This window comes from Notamacropus eugenii, chromosome 7, assembly GCF_028372415.1.
Source record: "Notamacropus eugenii isolate mMacEug1 chromosome 7, mMacEug1.pri_v2, whole genome shotgun sequence".
Lineage (NCBI taxonomy): Eukaryota > Metazoa > Chordata > Mammalia > Diprotodontia > Macropodidae > Notamacropus > Notamacropus eugenii.
Window position 1 is genome coordinate 15,672,888 of NC_092878.1, and position 13,512 is coordinate 15,686,399.

Genomic DNA, 13,512 nt, shown 5'->3' on the forward strand with positions numbered 1-13,512 from the left:
CCCTCCTAATCTCAGTTGCATTGAGTTTATTTGTGCAAAAACTCTTTCAATTTCATGTAATGAAACTTATCCATTTTTCATTTCACAATGTTATTTATCCCTTGTTTGGTCCTAAATTACCCCATTGTCCATAAATCTCAAAATTAAAATATTTCTTGCTCCTCTAATTTGTTTATATTAAGAATCTTTAGATCTATATTGTGTTGCCATTTGTACTTTATTCTGTTTTAAGGTGTCAAGCTTTGGTCTACATCAGGTTTCTGCCACACTATTTTCCAGTTTTCCCAGCAATTTTTGTCAAACAGTGAGTTCTTATCCCAGGAGCAGGGGCCCTTGGGCTTTTCACACAGTAAACTGCTACAAACATTGATTACTCTGTCTTGTGTACCTAACCTGTTCCACTGATCTACCCCTCTATTTCATAGTCAGTACCAAGTGGTTTTACTGATTGTTGCTTTGTAATATAATTTGAGATATCATAGGGCTAAGCTATCTTCCCTAGCATTTCTTTTCATTAATTCCCTTGATAGTCTGTGCCTTTTGTTCTTCCAGATAAATTTTCATATTATTTTTTCTAGCTCTAGAAAATAATTTTCTGGTAGTTTGATTGGTATGGAACTGAATAAGCCAATTAATTTAAGTAGAAATGTCATTCTTTATATTAGCTAAACCTACCCATGAGTACTTGATGCTTTTTTCAATTATGTAAATTATTCATGCAAGAAGTGTTTTGTAATTGTGTTCGTATCGTCCTTGGGTTTGTTTTGGGAGGTAGACTGCCAAATATTTTATAGTGTATATTATACTTTTAAATGGAATTGTTCTTTCTATCTATTGTTGTTGGACTTTGTTAGTAACAGATAGAAATGCAGATGATTTAATGAGGTTTATTTTGTGTCCTGCAACTCTGTTAAAATTTTTTTTTTTAATTTTTAAAAATGTTTTAGTTGATTTTCTAAGATTCCCTAAGTATATCATCATATTGACTGCCAAGACTTATACTTTAGGTTTTTTTTCATTGCCTATTCTAATTAGTTCAATGTCTTTTTCTTCTCTTATTGCTAAAGCTAAAATTTCTGGTACTATATTGAATAACAGGGGTGATAATGAACATTCTTATTTCATCCCTGACCTTATTGGAAATGCATCTCGTTCTTCTCCATTACATATAATATTTGTTGATTGCTTTAGGTAGATCGTATTTATTATGTTGAGGAAGGCTCAGTTTCTTTCTATCCTTTGTAATGTTTTCAATAGGAATGGTTGTTAAATTTTGTCAAAAGCTTTATCTGCATCTATTGAAATAATCACATTTTTTCAGTTAGTTTTCTTGTGGATATAATCAATGCTGCTGATAATTTTCCTAATATTGCACCTGTCCTGCATAACTGATATAAATTTTACCTGATCAAAGTATTATTTTCTTGGTAAATTTTTGTAACAGTTTTGATAATATCTTATTTAAAAACTTTATATTTATTTTCCTTAAGGAAATTGGTCTACAATTTTCTTACTCTCTTTGGCTCTTCCTGGTTTAGGTATCAACAGCATATTTGTATCCTAAAAAGAATTTGGTAGTACTCTTTCTTCACCAATTTTCCCAAATAGTCTAAATAGTATTGGAATTAACTGTACTTTAAATACTTGATAGAATTCCCTTGTAAATCCATCTGAACCTGGAGACTGTTTTCCTAGGAAGTCCATTGATGACTGGTTCAATTTCTTTTTCTGAGAATGGGTTATTTAAGTATTTGACTTCCTTTTCTATTTATCTTGGCAGTTAATATTTTTGAAAATATTGATCGATTTCACTATGATTGTCAAATTTAGGGTCATACAGTTGGGCAAAGTAATTTCCTATTATTATTTTAATTTCTTCTTCATTAGAGGCGATTTCACCCGCTTCATTTTTTATATTGGTAATTTGGTTTTCTTCTTTCTTTGTTTTAAACAAATCGACCAAAATTTTATCAATTTTGTTGTTTTTTTCATGAAACCAGTTCTTAGTTTTGTTTATTACTTCAATAGCTTTCTTAATTTCAATTTTACTAATCTGTCTTTTCCTTTTCAATATTTCTAATTTGATATTTACTTGGGGATTTTCAATGTCTTCTCTTTCTAGATTTTTCAGCTGCAAGCCCAATTCATTGATCTCTTCTTTCACTATTTCTTTTCACTTAAGTATTCAGATATATAAAATCCCCGTAAGAACTGCTTTCACAGCATCCCATAAGTTTTCTTAGGTTGTCTTTTTATTGTCATTCTCTCCAGTGAGGTTACTGATTGCTTGAATGATTTGCTGTTTGGCCTACTCACTCTTTAGCATTAGGTTATTTCCCAGTTCATGTTTGGTCTATTTTCCCGTGCCACTTCATTACATATAAATTTTATTGTATTATATTCTGAAAAGTATGAATTGACTATCTGTGATTTTCTGCGTTGAATTTTGAGATTTTTATACCCTAGTACATGGCAAATTTGTATGTATGTGTCATGTACAGCTGAGTAAAATGTAGATTCCTTTTTATCCCCATTCAATTTTCTTCAGTGGTCCATCATAGCTATCTTTTCCAGAATTTTTTATCAAGATCAGAAAGGACGAGGCTGAGGTCCCCCATTAGTATAGTTTTGCTCTGTATTTCTTCCTGTAACTCTCTTAACTTCTCCTCTATGAATTTGTATGGTATACCAATTCCTACATATATGTTTAGTAATGATATTGCTTCATTGTTTATAGTGCCTTTTAGCAGGATGTAGCTTCCTTCCTTATCTTTTTTTATTAGATCTCTTTTTTTCTTTGATTTATCTGAGATTAGGATTGCTGCTGTTGCTTTTTTTACATCAACTGAAGCATACTATATTCTACTCTAGCCTTTTACCTTTACTGTATGCATATCCCCCCGTTTCAAATGTGTTTCTTCTAAACAACATATTGTAGGACTATGGTTCTTAATCCAGTCTGCTGTTAGCCTCCATTTTATGGGAGAGTTTGTCTCATTCACATTCAACGTCATGGTTACTATTTGTGTCTTTCTTTCCATCCTATTTTCTATCATGTTTATGTTTTTTTTCTCCCTTTTTCTTTCACCTCTTCCAGAGTTTTACTTTCAACCACTTATTTCCTCGGTCTTCTCTCCCTCCTATCAGCCCCCTATTTTTCCTTTACTACTTCTTCCCTCTCTTCTAAGCACCTCCCTTTTCTTTCCCCTTTCTACTCCTACTTCCTGTAGGTCAAGTTAGATTTTTATACTTAACTGGGCATGTTGTTCCCTCCTGGAGACAAGTCTGAGAAGAGTAAAGTTCAAACAATGCTCATTTCTGTCACTTCTTTCCCTCTACTATAATACGCTTTTTGCCTCTTCATGTGATATTATTTACCCTTTTCTGCCTTCTTCTTTCCTCTTTTTCCATTCCAATCTCTTTATTTTTTACTTTTTTTCATCTTCGCATCAGTTAGTTTATATTGAAGCCATCTATCTATGTATATGCCTTTTAAATGTCATAATAAATATACAGTTTCCAAGATTAACTTGTATCATCCTCCTATGTAAGGATGGATGCACACAGTTTGCCAACATTGAACAAGATTTTTTACCTGTTTACATTTTTGTGACTCTCTTGAGTTTTGCAGTTGAAAATCAAGTTTTCTATTGAGCTCCAGTCTTATCATCAGGAAGGTCTGGAAATCCCTTACTTCACTTAATGTCCATCTCTGTGCCAGAAATGTTTTGCTCAGTTTTGCTGGGTAATTGATCCTTGGTTGTAGTCCAAGCTGCTTTGCCTTACAGAACATCATATTCCAATTCCTTTGATCTTTCAGTGTAAAAACTGCAAGGTTCTGTGTGATCCTGACTGTAGTTCCTCAAAATATGAATTGTTTCTTTCTGTCTGCTTGCGGTATTTTCTCCTTGACCTAACAATTCTGGAATTTGGTAATAATATTCCTTGGTGTTTCAATTTTATATCTCCTTCAGGAGGTAATTCGTGGCTTCTTTAGATGACTATTTTGCCCTCTGGATCTAGGACCTCAGGGAAGGTTTCCTTAATGATTTCTTAGAAGATACTGTGTAGGCTCTTTTTTTTTTCATCATCACTTACAGGAAACCTGGATCTATTTTCCAGGTCAGTTGTTTTTCCAATGAGATGTTTTGCAGTTTCTTCTATATTTTCATTCTTTACATTTTGTTTGACTGATTCTTGATGCCTCATAGAGTCATTAGCTGCTACCTTTCCAATTCTAATTTTTAACAGATTATTTCCTTCAGTTACCTTTTGTACTGCCTTTTCCATTTGTTCAATTTCACCAGTTAAGTTTTGTACGTCGTTATCCATTTGGCTAATTTTACTTTTTAAGGAGTTCTTTTCTTCAGTGAATTCTTTCTTCATTCTGTCAATTATTTTTTTTTAAATCATTGAACGATTTTTGTTCTGCCTCTCTAATTTGACTTTTAAAAAATCCTTCTTGAGCTCTTCTGATAATGTTTTTGGGGCTTGAAACCAATTCATATTCCCTTTTGAGGTTATAGAAGTAGGTATATTTTCAATGTTGTCCTCTTCAGAATTCGTATTTTGATCTTCCCTGCCCACATAGTAAGATTCTATAGATTTGCTTTTCTAATTTGCTTCTTGCTCTTGGTGATTTCCTTCTTCCTTGCTTTAAGGTGGGTCTCTACTTCCAGGGCACAGGGGGTTCTGTTCCACATTTCTTATGCTGGGAGTGTTGGCCCTAATTTCTGGATTTGTGTTTTGGGGTCTCTGGTTCTTTCAGCTAGAACCTATATAATGTTGCAACTTACCTGGAGCTGAGCTGTCTGGTATGTGCTAAGGCCAAGGGCAGGTGAAATCTTTCTGAGTTTACTCGGGGTTGCACTGAAGCTCCTAGAATGGGGTGTTTGAGGAAGGGTGTTCTGGCTGTGGGAGGTATCCTCCTCCTCTAGGTCTGAACTAGAGCACAGGCAGGCTCAGGGGCTGGTGAACCTCATCTGCTATGGTGCCTGCTCAGTTCCCATGCCTGTGCTAAGGCAAACCTGGGGTCCTAGTGTAGGTGCTCACTGTCTGCACCCCGCTAAGTCTCAGGCTCCTCTGAAGGTCCTCTGAGAGGGTGCTTACTCAGACACTTCTGATCCTGTACTGGTCCCCTTCAGTCACAGCAAGAGGATTTTTTCCTCAGCAATCTCTCTAACCTCCAGGGCTGAAAAAATTCTTTCCCTCTTCTGCTGGCTCCACTATTCCAGGATTTTTCCTGAGACAATAGTCTCTGGGTTTTTTGAAGTCAGCAAGTGGAGAGCAAGAGCATTTACAATTTAGCTGACCTTGTTGAATCCCAGTAGTTCAAGCTGGTGACTTTCAAACATTTTGCATGTGAACTGATCACCCCAGGAATGGTTATAGCTTCTGTCATGGGCCATGTGCTTCTCTCACACTCAGTTCTACTGGACTCTCATCTAGCGCTGAGAGGCTTGGAATTCTGCACTGCCACTTCTGTTTCAGTCCCCAGGTCGTTCCTACTTTACTGTGGCTATGGCCGACTCTGTGCTGGTGCAGCCTGAGTGCTCTGTACTACCACAGCCCTGTGTGACAAATTATTCCCATTGACTTTCCAGTCTGTCTTGGGCTGGGATTCTGCCACACACTGCTTTCTCATGGATACTATCACTCTAAAATTTGTTCAGATTCACTTTTTAGAGGTATCTGAAGGCATTTTTGGCAGACTCAGGTGAGTCCCAGCTTTCACTCCTCCATCTTTCTTTCTCTGGTCTTATAAAGAGAGTTGTTTATCCAATAGTCACTGAAACTCCATATCTCCTTTTCCCCTGCTTTTTCAAGTTCCCACTATGTTGACCTTATAAATTAAAAGGGCACTTTCTAAGGTACTGAATTTCATAATCTGGATTCATAACCCTTCAATAATCTCCATTATATTAGCTCTTTAAATGGAAAAACTAATAAATCATTGAAGTACATGCTATTCATTCCCTAATATCTCTGACTATCCTTTCATGTGTCTCAGAGGACACTTCAGAGATTAGTGAAACTTCACTCTAACTTCATGATAAACAAACAAATCCTTAGCTAGGTGACCATATGTCACAGACTTTTATGACACTAAAGACACAGATACACTTTAAGGGATTTTTTTCTCTCTCTTGGCTTTTACCTGTAACATGAAACCTGGGATGATGTGTTGATTGTATTTTCCACCCCCAAGATGCTATGGTTGAAGGTAGTTCACAAAGGTACTGGAAAAAGTTTAATTAAAAAGATAGAAACAAAAATTCCTTGTTCTTTAGTCTTTAAATGCAAAGATGTAAGTAAAACCTCAATCATATGGATTTCCTTTATTAGATATATGACCTATTAGTTCTATTTGGGCTCTAAGCTTTGTGCTACATTACAAGGGAGAAGTGGGAATAGTAGTCTTCCTTCTTTATTTCATTCTTTTCTTCCATTCTCTTTTACTTTCTCTGATGCACTTTCTCTACAAACAACAATAATAAAAATCATTTTTGTATGGTGCTTTATACTTTACAAATTACTTTGAATACATGATGTCATTATACCTTTGGTAAGTGCTCGAACATGGTAGGGACTATTTTTTTTTTTCATTTGAATCTCCTTGCACTATCTTACATAGAATAGACACTTAATAAATGTTTGCCAAATGTGTAATTTTCAAATTGCTTTCCAAGTACTAGTTTTGTTTTATTTATCCATTAGGCAATAAAAAATAGTAGAAACTTCCTTATCAATATTTTTAGACTTGAACATCACTTAATGGAAGACAAGGATGCTCAGGGGCCAAATATAAAATATGTGACAGACCACAAAGTGGACAATTTTCTGCATAAATTGTACTGAAATTTGGAATAATTGGCTGCTTCAAAATTTTATTGACTGACATAATTAAAATAATTTCCGTTTGTTTAAATACACACAAAATATTTTTTCACATTATAAACAGTAAACAATGTCATAACTACATTTTTATTTACAAAAATAAAATGTTTATAAGGTTACTAAAATCACTAATCATTCTGGGATAGCTTTATTTTGATTTTATAATGTAAGCATCATCTAAAATCTTATCTAGAAGTTCTGCCTTTAGCTGAAATATCTGCTTCTTAGTTTCATCATAGATATATCAATTTCTTTATTCCTCAAGGTATAGACGTTTCTATTTAAAAGGGGAGTGGTAGTGTAGAGTACTGAGAGAAATTTTTTCACTGAAAAAGTTACTGAACGGCCAAGCATAGATGAAGATAATCAGCCCAAAGAAGAGAGTTGCTACTGTGATATGAGAAGACAATGTAGAAAAAACCTTGGAGAGCTCTCCATAAGAGTGATATAGGACAGCGACCAAGGTGACAGTGTAAAAGATAAACAAGAATATGAAGCAGATCAATGAGAGCAGTCCAGTGAAAACAAAAACCAATAGACCTTTGACATCGATGTCAGTGCAGGCAAATTTGATCACAAGAGGAGTATCACAAAAAAACATCAACCACATTGGGCCCACAGAGAGTTGATTCACAATAAAAAGCATCTGATTGGTGGTATGGATGAAACCAACCACCCAAGAGAACAACACAAATTCTCCATGAATTCGTAATGCATTTGTACTGGAGAGGTTTACAATCGCAATACATCTATCAACAGCCATAATTTTCAGTAAAGTCATATCACTGACCCTTAAGAGGTGAAATAGAAACATCTGTGCCGTGCAACCCCAAAATGAGATGATTTTCCTCTGTCTGAGGCAATCACTCAAAACAAAGTCAAGTGCAAGTCATGTCATCATATCTCTGATGGCATGGTCTTCTTCAGCAACGAAGGATGAACACATACATACATATAGACAGAAGGCAGGGTGAGTTGAATAGGAAGAGATGATATCAGAAAAATAAAATTAAGCTGTCAGAGAGGAATATGTTGGGAGGAGAAAGGCAGAAATAGAATGGGGTAAATTATCTCTCATATAAAAGAAGCAAGAGAGAATTTTTTCAATGCAGGAGAAGAGGGGGGAGTTGACAGGGAAAGAGTGGACCTTTCTCTCCTTGGATTTCGCTTAAGGAGGAAATAATATGCACACTCAATTAGGTATGATAATCTATTTTACACTACAGGAAAATAAGGGGGAAGGGGATTAGTAAGAGTTGATGATAGAAGAGAGGGCAAATGAGAGGAGGTGGGTGATTAGAAGCAAATACTTCTGAGAAGGGACAGGGTCAAAGAGATAATAGAGTAAGTGGGAGGCAGAATAGGATTGAGGAAAATGTAGTTAATCTTTCACAATATGACGGTTATGGAAGTGTTTTACATGACTACAAATGTATAACCAATCTTGAATTGCATGCCATCTCAGTGGAGTTGTGTGGGGAGGGAGAATGGCAGAGAAGTTGGAACTCAAAGTTTTAAAAAATGAATGTTAAAAATTATTTCTACACGCAACTGGAAAATAAGACATACAGGCAATGGAATATAGAAATCTATCTTGCCTGACAAGAAAGTAGAGGGAAGGGGATGAGAGAAGGGAGAAGTGGTTCAGAAGGAAGGGCAGATTGGAGGAAAGGGTAATAAAAATGCGTGAGTTTCTTCAGGTGGGAAGAGGGGAGATATGAAATTTGGGACTGAAAATCTCATGGATGTGAATGCTGAAACCAAAAATAAATAGAATTTAAAAAAAAATTAGAGTAGAAAGGGAGCTGAAATATAGGATCATAATTAGCATGGATGGTAAGAAAAATGAATGTTTGTAGTTAATGGAGGGTTTTAGTCTTGAAAAATGATCCTTTGTTAAATGCCTAAATCTCTAAATCATCAGAGCCACAACCGGCAATTTTGGAAACTGAACCAAATGGCAAATAGGCCACAAGAGGAGATACCTCAGGGAATAGCTATCAAGCTGTTGTTTGGGAGATGTTTCCTAAGGGTTGTTCTCCAGAATGGTTGGATCAGCTCACAGCTCCACCAACAATGAATTAGTGTTCCAACTTTCTCACATCTTCTCAAATATTTGTCATCTTCTTGTTTTGTCATGTTAGCCAATCTGATAGACGTGGTGTGGTATTTCAGAGTTGTTTTCATTTACACCTCTCTAATCAATAGTGAATTAGAGCATATTATTATGATAATAGATAACTTTAATTCTTCCTCTGAGAACTGACTGATCATATCCTTTCACCATTTATCACTTAGAGAATTTCTTGTCTTCTTATACATTTGACACAGTTCTCTATGTATTTTAGCAATGAGGCCTTTATCACAGACACTAGTTGCAAAAGTTCTATCCCAGTTTCCTACTTCCCTTCTAATCTTGATTGTATTGGGTTTGTTTGTAGAATAATTTTTCAGTTTAATGTAATCAAAATCATCCATTTTGGACTTTATAATGTTTTCTATCTCTTTTTAGTCAAAAATTCTTCCCTTCTCCATATATCTGATAAATACTCTATCCCTTGCTCCACTAATTTGTTTATAGCATCAAGCTTAATACCTAGATCATGTACCCATTTGGACTTTATTCTTGTGTATGGTGTCAGGCAGTGGTCTATGCCTAGTTTCCATCATACTGTTATCCAATTTTCCCAACAATTTTTGTCGAATAATGAGTTCTTACACCAGTAGTTGAGGTCCTTGAGTTTCTCAAACAGTAGATTGCTATATTCAATGACTACTATATCTTAAGTATCTAACTTATTCCACTGGTTTATCCTTCTGTTTCTTAGCCAGTACCAAGTGGTTTCGATAATTGCTGCTTTATAATACAATTGGAGATCTGGAAGAGATAGGCCATCTTCCCTAGCATTTCTATTCATTAATTCCCTTGATATTCTATCCCTTTATTTCTTTCATATCAATTTTGTTATTATTTTTTCTTGCTGTAGAAAATAATTATCTGATATGTTGATTGGCATGCCACTGAATAAGTAAATTAATTTAGGTAGAATTGTCATTTTTGTTATATTGCCTCGACCCACCCACAAGCAACTGATGTTTTCGCACTTACATAGATCTGACTTTATTTTTTGAAAATTATTTTGTAATTGTGTTCAAGTAGTTCCTGGGTTTGTTTTGGCAGGTAGACTCCCAGATATTTTATAATGTCTACTGCAGCTTTAACTGGGATTTCTCTTTCTATCTCTTGTTGTTGATAGTAATATACAGAAATGCAGAAGATTTGTGTGGGTTTATTTTGTAATCTGCAACTTTGCCACAGTAGTTTATTATTTAAAGTAGTTTTTTTACTTGATTTTCTGGGATTCTCTAAGTATGTCGTCCTATCATGATAAAGAGTGATAACTTAATTTCCTCTTTGCCTATTCTTATTCCTTCAATTTCTTTCTCTTCTGTTATTGCTAGAAGTAACATTTCTAGTACCATATTGAATAATAGTGGTGATAATGGACATCCTTGTTCCACCCCTGATCTTATTGGAAATGTATCTAACTTATCCCCATTCCATCTAATACTTGCTGAAATTTTAGGTAGATATTGCTCATTATTTTTTGAAAAGTTCCATTTATTCCTATATTTCTCCAGCGTTTTCAATAGGAATGGGCTTTGTATTTTGTCCAAAGCTTTTTCTGCATCTATTGAGAAAATCCTATGGTTTCTATTACTTTTGTTGTTGATATGATCAATAATGCTAATAATTTTCTTAACATTGAACCAGCCTTGCTTCCTGGTATAAAACCTACCTGTTTATAATATATAATAAGTTGCTGTATTCTTTTTGCTGAAATCTTATTTAAAATTTTTGCATCTATACTCATTAGAGAAATTGGTCTATAATTTACTTTCTCTCTTTTGGCTCTTCCTGGTTTAAGTATCAGAACCATATTTTTATCATCTTTTGGAAGAAGACTCTTTGTGCTTCAGTTCAGTACATACTCCCTTCAGAGGGGATTGCACTTTCAGTGCTCATGGTATTTGTGCTTTGGTCCTTGTCCGCATAAAATGATTCTATAGTCTTTTCTTTTCTGCTTTGTCTCTTTTTCACAATAATAACCTTTTTCCTGGCTTTAAAGGAAAACTCTGAGTCTGTGGCACAAGGAGTTCTGTCCCACAGATCTTGTGCCTAAAATTTGAGGCATTGTGTGTTGGGGCCTCTGATTCTTTCAGCTAAAAGTCAAAATACTGCAGCTTACCTGGTGCTGAGCTGGCTGGTGTTGGAAAGCAGAGTCCAAGTGAGAACTTTTTGGGTTTCCCTGAAGCTGTGCTGGAGCTAGCTCATCAAGTGTGGGGGAGGGGTCGTCTGGCCAGATGAGGTCTCCTGTGCTGTGCTAGAGCATAAGCAAGCTCATCGGTTGGTGATCCCATCTGTGCTAGTGTCTTCCTGATTCCCCTGGGTTGCTGAGGCACTCCTGGGATCCTGGTGTTGGCAGTTGTTGGCTTCACCACCTTGGGGCTCAGGAAATTCTCCCAGTTTGTTGAGGTGGGGCTGTCTGGGACAGTTCTGATCCTGCACTGATCCCCTTCAGCAATAGCAAGAGGAGCTTTCTTTAGCCTTCTAGCCTCACAGGATAAGAGTCTGTTTGCCACTTCTGCTGCTCCCACTGTTCCAGAGATATTCTGTGTGCTAGCCAAGGTCAACAAGGGGGTAAAGATAGCAGTTACCAATCATTCCACCATCTTGACTCCAGAACTAGAAAAATCACTAAACTCCAACTTTAAACAATGGATAGTAGTTTTCATTTACATAGTGCTTTGAGGTTTATAAAATGTTTTAGCAATATTATCTCATTGAATCGTCACAAAAACCCTGGGAGGTAGATGCTATTATTTTCTCCATTTTACAAGTGAAAAAACTGAGACTGCATTAAGCAACTTGTCCAGGACAATATAGCTAATAAATCTCTGAAACAAAATTGATATAGAGCATTTTTAAGTGTTTACTAGTTTTCAGGTACTGTACTTAATCTTTGGGATAAAAAAATAAATAAATCAATCAATAAAAGTAAAAAGTGTTTTCAAGGTTCATACATTATAATAGAAGAAGAAAACCACAAATGAGCGCTGGAAAATAGGGGAAGGTAGGAAGGGCAGCACTCATTCATGCGGGAGGGGAAGGGGAGACATGCAACCAGGCTGGGAGTACAGCAGACCAATATGGTGGGAGGTTGATTCTGACAGTGAGCTAGACATGAAGAATGAGCAAATGACTTATCACTCCTCCATGCACTCGTAATTTTCAAAATAATTCATTTGTGGGTTCACAGAATGATATGTCTCCAAATTACAGTTTAATTTCATTCTGTTTTTGGGCCAAATAGATTTCCTCAATGTTTCATTTAAAATGTTTCTTGAATTTATTCAGTTTTTGAGATGTTTCAAAGTGTTTTAAGCCTTTAGCATTTTTTTACGAAATGCCATTTTTTCCCCATATTATCATGTATTACAGAGTATTCAACCAAAATTGTGATTTCATTTAGATTTTCTTCTTTACAGTGACCTTTTGGATTCTTAGGAGTTTGAGATTTGCTTTTTTGTGATATTCTTCTGGATTATATATCAATTTTGGCTGGAAACAGTCTCATTATACTGATGGTGATATTTGACTCAAGATTGAATTCCACCCTCATGTACTGTCTCCTTGTCAATCTCTCCTTTCTTTTGCTTTTTTTCTGTTTTCTGTTTATTTAATTATTTTTAGTTTTCGACATTCATTTTCACAAAATTTTGAGTTCTAAATTCTCTACCTGTCTCTCCCCTGACCACACCCCATAACGCCTTGCATTCTGATTAACCTTTCCCTCAATATGCCCTCTGTTCTGTCACACCCTTCCCTTCCCTTATCCCCTTCTTCTCTCTTTTCTTGTAGGGCAAGATAGGTTTCTATACTCTATTACCTGTATTTCTTATTTTCCTGTTGTATGCAAAAACAGTTCTCAACATTCATTTCTAATACTCTGAATTCCAACTTCTCTCCCTTCCTCCCTCCCCACTCATTCCCACTGAGAAGGCAAGCAATTGAATATAAGCTGTATATGTGCAGTTTTGCAAAAGACTTCCATAATAGTCATGTTGTGTAAGACTAACTATATTTCCCTCCATCCGATCCTGCCACTCTAATTATTTCATTCTCTCTTTTGACCTTTCCCCTCCCCAAAAGTGTTTAATTCTGATTGTTCCATTCTCCCATGTGCCCTCCCTTCTATCATACCCCTCACCGCACTTGTCCCCATCTCCCCTACCCTTCTGAAGTGCAAGAAATACTTTCATATCAAACCGAGTGAGCATGTCATTCCTTGAAGCCAAATGTGAAGAGAATAAGCTTCCTTTCATCCCTCTCACACCCTCCCTTTTTTGCTCCACTGAAGATTTATCTTGCCTCTTTGATAGTTAATAATTTACCCTCTTCCATTTCTCCCTTTCTCCTCCCAACATATTCCTCTCTCACCCCTCATTTTATTTTATTTTTTAGGTGTCATCCCTTCTTATTCAACTCATTCTGCTTTCTCTGAATATGTGTGTGTGTGTGTGTGTGTATGTAATGCCTCTAACTACCCAAAT